Here is a 9,306-nt window from a genome sequence, read left to right on the forward strand (position 1 = left end):
GATTTTGTGAGGTCTCAGTTTTATCTTTTTAAATTTGTGCTTGTTTTTTCAGAAAAACAATGCTATAAATTATTTATTATGGATACCAAGCTGTGCTCTAGGAAATTGTGCCATCTATATTCTGTGGCTTTTGGCAACCCATGGGACACTGTCTTATACCCTCAAGGGCTTGCATAGCCCACGTTGAGAAGGAACACTTGACCTTAATTTCCTCCAGATTGCCCTGTGGTGACACCACATCCATTCCTCCAGTGCTTATGTCATTACCCCCTGCCTGGAATGTCCACCCCTGTCCTCTCTGCCTCTTCTGGCCCCACCCATCTTTTTTTTTTTTTTTTTTAAAGAGATAGGGCCTTGCTATATTTACCAGGCTGGAGTGCAGTGGCCATTCATAGGCATAATCATGGTGCACTGCAGCCTGGAACTCCTGGGCCCAAGTGATCCTCCTCCCTCAGCCTCTGGCGTAGCTGGGCCTACAGGTGAACACTACCATGCCCAGCCCCACCCATTTTTGCAGGTGCTCATCAAGTCCCATATCCTTCATAGAGTCTTCCCGAGTCACTCCCTGTGTCCTTTAGGCCCAGTGTATTACAATGGAAAAAGCCCTGAAGCTCAAGTTTCAAGTTCTAACATTGCCCAATTCTCTGCATGACCTCTCTGCGACTTATTTTCTCTCTCTGCAACTTGGTTTTCTCTTCTGTAAAATGACGGGCTGGACTTGTGTAAAATGAGGGTTTGTACCCTGTTAACAAAGGGAAGCCCTCGGCACCTTTGGCACCTGCCCCTCCTCAGCCCCTCTTGGCATACTTCCAACTCTGAGAAGCACTCTCTGTACTGGCCAAATTCTAGGACATTTCATTGATTCAGAAATTCAGCCGGGCGCAGGGGCTCACACCTGTAATCCCAATACTTTGGGAGGCTGAGGTGGGAGTATCGCTTAAGCCCAGGAGTTCAAGACTAGCCTGGGCGATATAGTGAGACCCTGTCTCTCTGTCTTTCTCTCTATATATACATATATAGAAAGAAATTCAGGGGCTGAAGATTTTTTTTTCATTGGTCAACGAAAGGGGCTTAAGATCAATGCTCAATTTGGAATGACTTCTCTCTCTTTCTCAGCCCTAGAGGCGAGACCTCCCATTTAGAAAGGGGTCCCTCCCACACTCTGCCCCTATTCCATACATTTTGTCCAGCAGGGACTAGAGTGAGCCCTAGGGGAAAGGAGGCCACTTAGATGGTTGCTTAGCAAAGCAGATTCTCTGTGTGGTCTGACCTGGCTCAGATGAAGGTCAAAGCCTCAGCTGATCCCTGCTCTGTACCCAGTGGCAGACAAAGTATTCGTGTGTTCAGGGGCCTCTCTGGCTCAGTATCACCTTAACCCCCGCTTCTCCCCACCCTCTCCTCTACCCACAAGTAACTAGCACAGAGGTAGGCACCCAGTAAATACGCTCTGATTGACAGAGTGTGGCAGAGAAAAATGCTTATGCTCCTTAAAGAGGAGTACACACATTTAAGCATGGGGACCAGTTTGGTTGTATGATTGTATGTTCTTAAGCAGAACAAGGGCAGGGCATCAGAAAATTGGAGGAATGGTCTGCTGTATCTTTGTAAATGGATATGTGTATATATATTTGCCTCACAACTCAGCTTCTCCTTTAAGGAATATGATGGATCTATTTTGAAAGTAATGTCGGCCGGGCGCGGTGGCTCACGCCTGTAATCCCAGCACTTTGGGAGGCCAAGGTGGGCAGATCACGAGATCAGGAGATCGAGACCATCCTGGCTAACACGGTGAAACCCCGTCTCTACTAAAAATACAAAAAAATTAGCCAGGCAAGGTGGCGGACGCCTGTAGTCCCAGCTACTTGGGAGGCTGAGGCAGGAGAATTGCTTGAACCTGGGAGGCAGAGCTTGCAGTGAGCTGAGATCGCACCGTTGCACTCCAGCCAGGGTGACAGAGCCAGCCAGACTCCGTCTCAAAAAAAAAAAAAAAAAAAAAAGAAAGTAACGTCTAGTCATATGGACTTGCTAGAGTGCCAAATATGTCCTTGGTGGGGGGAACAGTTTCCCAAAATGCTACTAAAAGGATAGGAAGGACCTTAGATCCTCTTGTAATGTGTCTCTGTCCAAATCAGTGCCAAACTGAGGAACATTAAAACCTTGGTAGGTGCCCTTCAGACCACGGGCTGGGTACGTGACCAAATGGTTCCATGTCTTACCAGAACAGGGATCGCCTAAATTGGGGTGTCACATGTGTTCTGCAACACTAGAGTTATTATGGAGCTCAGCTGAATTTGCAGGAAAATGCAGGGGGCCTTTACCTGCATCTGCAGGAAGTTGGCTGAGTGGAAATAACCTAAATAAGGTGTTTTCCTGACTTGGGCATGTCTCAAACTGGCCAATGTGTCTTGAGGCCCTGGGCGAGCATCCAAGTACCGCCTTCCTGAATTGCTACTAGAGGAAAAGGAGCCTGTTTCAGCTTTCTATACTTCTTTAAATGTTACTTTGATTAGACATAGATAGCAGTTTGTTTAGTAATATTACTATTATAACTCTGTCAAGGTTATATTTTTTAGTTATACTTTCTCTTTTCTTTGCCAAGAGCAAATGAAAACACATTTGCACTGCAGATCCAACTGAAGTTGTACAAAGGTTTCCCAGATATGTTTGAACAAGTATCATAGGCCCACTGCTGGCCAAATAGGAAGTTTTCCCCCACCCTTATGTCAGGGGTTCATGCTTTAAAAAAAATACAAACTCTTTTTAAAAATAAAATGTTTTATTATTGCTATAAAAGTAAGGCATTTTGTTGTTTATACAAATATTACTTGGAAAATACATAAAAGTATAAAGAGAAAAACAAACATTACCTATAATTTTATACTATAATACTGTTACAAGTTTTGGTATATTTCTTCCTAGACTTTTCTCCATATGTTGATACAAAACTATGGATGCAAAATGATCCCAATACACTTATATTACATATTCAGGAACATATTGCAAAAATAATTCTGCATCTTACATTTATCACAGAAGTAAACCACAGATAGCCGCTGTTAGATTTTTTATTCCCTCCATCTTTTCATCTGTATATTGATACCAAACTATACATGCAAAATGTTCCCAATATATTTATTGTGCATATTAGGAACACATCGCAAAAACAGTTTAGTATCGTTTTTGATTGCCTATAGTGACACAAGTCAGCAATAACCACCTCTAGACTTTTGGTATACTTCCTGATAGCCTCTTTTCCCCATATCATTGATACAAAACTATGAATGCAAAATGTCCCCAATACATTTATATTACGTATTAGGAACACATCGCAAAAATAGTTTAGCATCTTTCTTTGGTCACCTTTATACCACAACTCAGAGATAATCACAATAAAGTTTTTATATGTTTCCTCCTAGCCTTTTATCTGTATGTTGATACAAAACAATTCATACAGAATGCTCCCTATATACCTATATTGCAGAGATGGGAAAATATTTTGCACCTTTTTTCAATTGCTAAATGTTTTATCAGGAGCACATTCTCATGACATGAAAATTACTTTCAGAAACATTATTTTACATGAAAGCATCCTATTCTATTGTACTAGCTAGCTACGCTGTATTTTATTTGTCTAATCCTTTGTTGTTGGTCACTAAGGATGTTCCTAACTTCCATCCTTAAAATATTGAAATGAGCATCTTTATGCATTTTTTTAACTGGGGCTTTCTGTTCATGTAGTTTTTATGGTTTTTCTTGACCACTTGTGTGGACTCAACATATTAAAAATGACCCTGTGTCTGTAATACTTATAGCAAAGTGTTTTCCAGTTGTTTGCTTGAGCATAAATTCTTTATTTTAGCATTCTAGCACAAGTATAAAATCATATGCTTTATGTAAGTTTCAATTCATTCAACAGACATTTAAAGCAATAAAGACACAAATAGTTAAGGACATTCCCATTACACTCCTATGAAAACACAACTCATCCCCCCACCCCATCCCATAGCAACCCCCTTCTTCTTTGCTTAGGGCCCACTTTCCTCCTGATCCTTTCATTGATTCATCTTGTAATACTTACCACGTGTTTTGCTACGAAGATGAGTGGCTCCCAGACCTTTCAGTTATCAATCTGTCACAAGTGCACACTGGTATCTCGTGACATGATGATCCCCGAGATGTCTGAGATCTGTGCATCCTTGACCGATCCCAAATTTCTGTATCACCCATGACCCCTAAAGACTTTTTAGAGAATTATATTTTGACAACATAACAAGAAAACGTGGCATCACACACACACACACACACAGACACACACACACAGACACACACACACACACACACACACAAACACCATGAAAAGTAGAGAAAGAAGAAACTTCAGCTCTAATCCCACCACCCTTAAGTAACAAGTATTTCTGTTTTGCAGGTTTCCTCCAGGTTCTGCTCCTATTTTTCAATCATGGTGTCCATGTGATTTTGTGGCCCTGATTTTTTTTAAGTTGATATCATAAGCATTTTCCAGGTTTCTGTATATTCTCTATCATTATTATTTGCAACGGCTGAAAAAGGTTCCATTGAGTGAGTGACTAGATTAAGTAAACCCCTATAGCTTGACACTTCATTTGTTTCCTTAAGATAATTTGATTGAATCTACAGAAAATAACAAACATGGGACAGAGATTTAAAATGAATTTAAATCATGCTTCTTTGGTTTGCGCAGATTGACTTGTACACGGCTGGGTAACTTATAGTCACTATTTAGTAATCCTGGGGCCAATCTTGGGCCTCACCCAGGAAGTGTCCAATGTATAGGCCAAAGCTCATCATAAGACTAGTCAGTTTCACCAGGAATTTTTGTAACCAAACACATTTACCTCCACTTCCTGCTCTGGTCACTACTGCATGTCGGTTCTGATGAACAAACAGGTAATGACATAAGGAACACAGTATGAGGCCTGGAGGAAGAGCCCCCAGAGAGCAGCCTCAGACAAATCCTTAACCTCCAGAGGCCCCAGTTTTCTTGTCTGTAATTATTTTTTGGACTGCCTTAACTCTGTCTTTCAAGGTTGTCACAAATTTAAAAAAAAAAAAGAAAAAAAGAAAGTATTTGGAAAAGTATGTAAACACACGATACAAAGGCAGGATGTTGGGATACTGATGATTCTGTGGCCACGCCTTTAGAAGGTCTGGTCTTAGGGTAATAGTCTCATCTGGATGGCAGGTGGGGGTGGACATGGGGGAACAGGTGAGGGAGCTGCCTTGGGAGACTCAGGCTTCGAAGCAACCAAGACTCTCACTGGCAGGTTGCTGCAGTGTTCTGAGCTCCCTGACTCCAGCAGTGGAGCCAAGGCCATGTTTCCAAACACCCACCAACTGCTCAGATTATAGAGCTCAGTAGTGGAAGGGGGAGTGCTCAAAGGCCCAAGCAACCACAGGAAGTGGAAGTCTTTCGGGGCTCCTCCCTCTTGGCTCAATTTACTATCCCCACAGGGGTTTTAAGCCTGGCTGAACTTGCCAAAGAGATCAGCTGTGGAGCTGGGGAGGGGGGAAAAGGTGGCAGATAGGTGAAATATAATGAAAGAGCTAGCCAATCCTTGTTTATTCACTGAGGAGTAACTAATGGGTGGGCCTGAGTGGGATGTAGGGGGGCAGGGAGATACACGTTTGCTACACTTGATGTATATATACTCTTTTTTGCTTAAGAGTCATGTAATAACTCTAAATACAAATGCATATATAAAATTCTAGGGTTATGAGATTAAGTCATACCGCAGGCCAATGGGAAAAAAGATCTCTAAAAACATATGCCAACCTGCATATAGCCCCTGACTCAAGTCTTTTAATTTCTATCGATAAACTCATTGATCTTCCCCAAACATATTTTTTGAACCTAGTTTTATTTTCATCTTACACAGCCTCAGGAAAGCTGCCTATAAGTTAACTCCCATCTCATAGGCTCAGGTTTTCTGCAAATGTTGCCCTGAGCTCTATAGTAGTCCAAGATGACAGGGAACGAACCCAGTCCCCCGCTGCCCCATTTGCCTTGATGAGTTGATAGGTATGGTGTTTTAAAACAATCAGCAAATCAATTTGCACTGCAGAGTCCTTAGGAGTTTTTTTTAATTGGACAGTTGCCCATATTGACGGAAATCAAAAGCAGCATACAGTCATTCAATGTCCCAGCACTGGAGTACAGCCCACTGTTTTCCTGTGTGGGGTTCCACTTTAGTCCTTGTCTGTGTGCATGCATACATTTTTACAGAGTTGCGACCACTGCCTTTTTCTGTGACCCTGGTTATTGACATCTAGTTTTCCAAGTAACATTGACACACATCTGTTCAAATCAGTTGAGGTTCCCATCATGACTGACTCATTTGGCGGGAAAACCAAATTTACATGCCAATTGGAACAAAGAAGTGTGGGTATGGGGGAACAGCGGGGAGAAAGAAATGGTGGGAGAGGATTCCTTGGACTTACAGATCATAAAACATTTCCCAACAACATTTTTAAAGGATGTATAATATTACACTGAGTGATTGATTATATATTACCCTTCTATTTGGGACACTTGGGTAGTTTTCAATGCCTAGAGAGTTTTAAAATGCATATAAATTACAGCCTTTGAGAGATGATTGTATTTTCTTGAAACAGGAGTCTTCTGTGTCCAGGTCCCCGCCAAGAGTGTTGATGTAGTGTTCCTTTGTTGGGGGAGAAAAAAAAATCAGTACTGCTAACTGGAGATGCCGGATGCCTTCAAGAAAAACATTCCTGTGATTTAAATTTTTAAAAAATTATGTTCAATTCTGGTTTATCAAACAACCTGGGTATCTTGTCTCACAACTTACCGAAATGTCGAATTTTAGATGTAGAGTTAGACTAAGCTCTTCCTAGTTTAAGGGCCACGTCTGTCTAATAAACTTTATACAATGCCACGTGCACGCAGCTTCCTCACTAACAAATAACATGTGTTGGGGAAAAAATGAGAAAATAGTGGAAAGGTGCCTCCTTGGAGGTGGTAACATCGAGTCAATTAATCAGCTGAGTATAAATTGATTCACTTTATACAAGTCTCCCACACATTATGATGCACATTTAGCAACGTTGAAAAACAATTTAAAAGAATACCTTAGGGAGTTGTTAAAGAGAATTTATAGTCTGGAACGAATTGCAATCTTCTTAATTGACACAGAAATGTTTGGCTAAAATATTGCTTTATTCACATTTTTGTCCTTGGAGGAAAATCTAGGCACACTGCAACTTGGATCGTGTAAATAAAGGTACAAGGAATGTTTTAAGTCAGAAAAGGGCACCACGCAGTCAGGGGGCTGTGTGGACGAGCTCAATTTCGATGCATCTCGGGAGACCCGGGCAAAAGGCCTCTTGGATTCCGGGAGGCAACGCCCCCAAGTCAGGATCCCTTGCTCGCCGCCCCCAACCGGTCAGGATCCCTTGCTCGCGTCCCCAACCGGTTCCGTGTCTCACCTGGGTCCTGCAGGCGTCCACTGGAGGAAGCCGGATGGCGCGGGCTTGGTCTTTCATGAAGGCTGGCTGGCACCGGGCTTCCTTCTGGCCCCAGGGGGAACCATACAGAACGGGGAGAAAGAGGGAAGCTGGTGAGAGGCAGAAGGGGCGTCACAATGTGGCTCCCCCACCCCCAAGTGCAAAGGCAGGCGGATGCGGGGACCTGTTCGCCGTTTGAGCCTGGAGATTGCAGGCCTGAGGGGCCCTGCGCTGGCCGGCCGGGGCGAGGCGGGAGCAGAATGGGGGCTTCGAGGCCTGGGAGTCGCCGCCGGGTCGGGCTGGTGGGCGGCGCCCCGGGAGCCTGAGGGTCCCCGCCGGCCCGGGAGGGACCCGAGCCGCCCCCGCGCACTGCCCCGGCGCAAGGGAGTCTGGGAGAGCCAGCGTCTCGGGCCGTTGAACCCGACTCCCAGCTCTGGACTCCGGAACCCCGGCCCCACCCCAAACTGGGAAACTTCTAGAGGCCCACTCCTGGCCCCGGGAAGCCCAGTTCCAGCCAGCCCATTCAGACCAGAGGGGTTTGGGTGTGTTTTTTTTTTTTAAGGTGACAAAAAGTGTGGGAAAGATTCCACGCCTCCCTGCCCACACCCGCCAATGGTCCTTTACCTGCCCACGTTTCAGATTAAATAATTAGCTCAAGAGGTTTGCACAGAAAGCGAATTAGCCCTTTTCTAGTCAGGCTGTTAAGCTCCCAGGCGGGCAACTCGGAACCGCGTTTCCTCACCGAAGGCTCAGGAGGCCAGCCCAGTGAGGAATGGAGGTGGCTTTAGAGGGCGACAGTTGTGCAGCACTCATGAGCAACAGCGCCCAGGACTTTTGGAGTCACGAAGAGCCCCTGAAATCGACAGCTCAGGTCCCGCCCCTGGGGCGACAAAGGAGTCTTGGGGGCGCGCCGCCAGGGAGGAATTGTGGTAACAGATTTTTGGGAGAGGAGGGCGCAAAGAAGCTAGAAACGCACATCCTCATTCTGGAACTATCCCAAGGCCCCCACGCTTCTCAGCAGGCCTCGGGCTCAGATTGGGCAGGTTGGAGCCTTCCACCCCGCCTTGGGTTCACCCGCCCGCAAGGCCTCGCGCCTCACCCGATCCTTCTAGGGTGCTGGAGCTCCACGGAGCCTCCCTAACTCAGCAGCGGGGAAGGGAGGGCGAGGCAGTGGGGAAGAGGCCCGTTACTTTGATCTTTCCTGAACTCTTAAGTCCCTTCCATACCCAGGACATGAGCGCGTTTACCAGGAACCGCAGAAAGGTGTGAAGACTTCTTGCAGATGCTCACCCTTCCTCTCCCTTTACTCCTTTTCCAGTCCTCCCCACCCCCTAGCATTTCGTGGGTGGGGACTGAAGATAGGTTTTCTTCGTTGTCCTGTGGGTGGTATTCTGATTGGGAAGGGATTTTTTTCAATTGTTTACATTCTACCTGAGCAGGGAAAGGGGGTGCCAAAATGAAGCATCATTCACGTCCAGTCACATATGCAAAGACGGGACAAACGTTTGATGCAATCTTGGGTCTCGCTGCTCCCGGGGCCGACGCCGCAGGCGACGGCCTAAGACTTACCTGCTGGGTAGGCCCGAACGGCAGTCCCAGACTTACCCTGGCAGCGGAAACAATACTCCAGAGCACCAATCGCTCACTGCAGAACTGTTCCCGCTGCTAGGGCACGGCTGAGCGCGGGCACCGCGTCCCTCCTCGACTCGCACCGCCTATGCGCCCCAGCCTAGCCAGGAATACTGCCCTTCCCGGACTACAGCCCTGCTGCGTGGACAAGGGCGAGGACCCGCCGGAAACAGAGAC

General features: G+C 45.6%; 1 long non-coding RNA gene across 1 annotated transcript; it reads right to left on the reverse strand.

Annotated features, from left to right (window-relative positions):
• Window positions 1–6,103: 6,103 nt before the first annotated feature.
• LOC129025293 (uncharacterized) lies at window positions 6,104–9,306 on the reverse strand. The gene is made up of 2 exons (XR_008497202.2): window positions 7,483–9,306; window positions 6,104–6,698 (listed from the first exon to the last, which is right to left on the reverse strand). It is a non-coding gene; the product is annotated as an uncharacterized LOC129025293 (long non-coding RNA).

Source organism: Pongo pygmaeus, chromosome X, assembly GCF_028885625.2.
Source record: "Pongo pygmaeus isolate AG05252 chromosome X, NHGRI_mPonPyg2-v2.0_pri, whole genome shotgun sequence".
NCBI classification, from domain to species: domain Eukaryota; kingdom Metazoa; phylum Chordata; class Mammalia; order Primates; family Hominidae; genus Pongo; species Pongo pygmaeus.